Raw genomic sequence first — 2,683 nt, 5'->3', positions numbered from 1 at the left:
CTGTAAACCTTCATCTAAAGTACAATTAAAAAATTAATATATATATATATTATTTTTCTGGTTTTTGCGATGTTTGTGGTGTTTGTCAGCTTTTTTGTTTTGTTATTTGTTGTGATTTCTTTTCTTATACAAAAGAAATGTTGACTTTTGTATGAATTTTCATATTCAAAACTTAGTAGTCTTTTTCTCAAAGAGGCTCCCTCAAAGCTTCAGGCCTCACAAAACCTGTCTAGTCCCTGTGTGTTGCTCACGCTGGAGCAGAGATCTGCATGAGGGTAGCATTCCAGGAAGAGGTAATAGTGCGTGAAATGACTCTGGGGTGGAGATGATCTTAACTCATAGAGGAACAGCAATAGTGGCGAGAAGGCTAGTGCAGCTGGAGCAGAATGAGCAAGGGCAAAGAAGCAGCAGCTGAGAGCAGAGGTGGGTAGCAGCCAGCTCATTCAAGGCCTTAGAAGCTGGGGAAGAAATTTGCATTGCATTCTAAATACAGTCAAGTGATCATCTGGTTCATATTTAAACATAGCAGCATCTTTTTTTTTTAAAATGCAGAACATTTATAGTAACCTAATTCCTAACATGTATTTATTGAAGCATCTTCCCATTCATAAGAGAGAGAAATCATTAACTTTCATGCTTGCTTCAGCAGCTCATATACTAAAATTGGAACCATACAGAGAAGATTAGTATGGCCCCTGCACAAGGATGACCCGCAAACTCATGAAGCGTTCCATGTTTTTAAAATTACCAAATAGAAAATTCTGTCCCCGAGACCTGTTGCCGTCAAATTGATTTTGACTCCTAGCAACTATAGGCAGAGCAGAACTGCCCCGTAGCATTTCCAAGCAGCTTTCCAAGCAGCGGCTGGTGATTTCAAACTGCCAACCTTTTGAATAGCAGCTGTAGCTCTTAACTACTACACCACCAGGACTCCAAATAGATAAGACAGTAGACACATGTTAATATTGATGAAGGGAAAAGCAATACATAATATGTGAGGAATCAGTACAACGTGACCAAGAGAGGACACTGAGAGGAACACAGGAATAAAGGGCAACTACAGTAACTACTATATAGCATAAACAATCCTGCAACAATAGTATTAACAAACAGTAATGTACGAATGGATAGATAGATATGCCAAGAGGTGTGGGAGGGTGTAAGAGAGCACACCCACTGACAGATACAGGTTCGGTGGTGGATATTTCTAAATACATGACTGTAGGTGCTCCTCATATATTAATACAGACAAAAGAGCACACAAGTGGCAGAGTCAGTGAAACCTCTTATACATAACCAAATACCTCGCAGGATGAAGTTCCTAGGCTTGAAGGCAAAGGACCATACACTAGTGGGACGTCTTGTCAACTGTCACAACATAGTTCATAAAGACAACGTTCTACATCCTACTTTGGTGAGCAGCATCCGGGGTCTTAAAAGCTTGCAACCAGCCACATAAGATACAACTATTCGTCTCTTCCAATCTGGAGCAAACGAGAGTGAAAAAAAATAACCCAAAAGCTCAAGGGAGCAATGAGTCCAAAGGACTATGGAACACATGAACAACAGCTTATACAACCCAGGACCAGAAGAACTAGATGGTGCCCAGATACCACTACTGACCACTGTGACTAGGATCACAGGGTCCCAGACAGAGAAAAAGAAAAAAGTAGAACAAAAAAATCAAATTCACAAAAAAGACCAGACTTACTGGTCTGACAGAGACTGGAGGAACCCCCAAGAATAAGGCCCTAAGACACACTTCTGACTTGGAACTGAAGCCATTCCCGGAGACCAGCTTCCAGCCAAACAACAGACAAGCCCATAAACTAAACTATTAACACCTGAGAGGAATGTGCTCCTTAGAACAATCAGTTATATGAGATCAAAAGGGCAATCTTTGCCCAAAAGCAAGGATAAAAAGGTAGAAAAGGGGTAGAAAATCAAGACAAAAAGAAACGGGGAGCCCACTGCAGAAACGGGGAGAGTGCTGACACATTGCGGGGAATGAAGCCAAGGTCATGAAACACTTTACATACAAACTATCGAATGGGAATCTAACTTGCTATGTTGAACTTTCACCTCATGCACAATTAAAAAACAAAAAAATAAAGAAAAAGAAATCATTACTTTCTGTGTGAAAAGCTACTGCCCCTCAGTGGTAAGAGAAGAAACATTCAGAATAACATACTTTTTAGCTAAAGAAAACAAAATCCACCAGCTTTCACAAACTTCTTCGTTAAACAATAAACCAAAATACCAAATTTCTACAAATTTCTCCCTACATTGAATTGTGGCTCCCAAAAGTGTGTAGCAACTTGGCTAGGCCAGGATTCCCAGTATTGTGTGGTTGTCCTCCATTTTGTGATCCGATGTGATTATCCTATGTGTTGCAAATCCTAACCGCTAGGATGTTAATGGGAGCCCTGGTGGCATAGTGGTTAAGAGCTTGGCTGCTAACCAAAAGGCTGGCAATTCAAATCCACCAGCTGTTCCTTAGAAATCCTATGGGACAGTTCTACTCTGTCCTACGGGGTTGCTAAGAGTCAGAACTGACTCAGCAGCACCTGACAACAACAACAACAGGATGTTAATGAAGCAGGATTAGAGGCAATTATGTTAATGAGGCAAGACAATCTACAGAATTAGCTTCTACCTTGAATCAATCTCTTTTGGGATATAA

At 40.6% G+C, this 2,683-nt stretch overlaps 1 non-coding gene across 1 annotated transcript; it reads left to right on the top strand.

Annotated features, from left to right (window-relative positions):
* Positions 1-637: 637 nt before the first annotated feature.
* LOC111820219 (U6 spliceosomal RNA) lies at positions 638-740 on the top strand. The gene has a single exon (XR_002823755.1). It is a non-coding gene; the product is annotated as a U6 spliceosomal RNA (small nuclear RNA).
* Positions 741-2,683: the final 1,943 nt, after the last annotated feature.

This window comes from Trichechus manatus, unplaced genomic scaffold, assembly GCF_000243295.1.
Source record: "Trichechus manatus latirostris isolate Lorelei unplaced genomic scaffold, TriManLat1.0 scaffold00029, whole genome shotgun sequence".
Lineage (NCBI taxonomy): Eukaryota > Metazoa > Chordata > Mammalia > Sirenia > Trichechidae > Trichechus > Trichechus manatus.
Note: the sequence above shows the minus strand (reverse complement) of the source record. Positions and strands in the feature narration are given on the sequence as shown.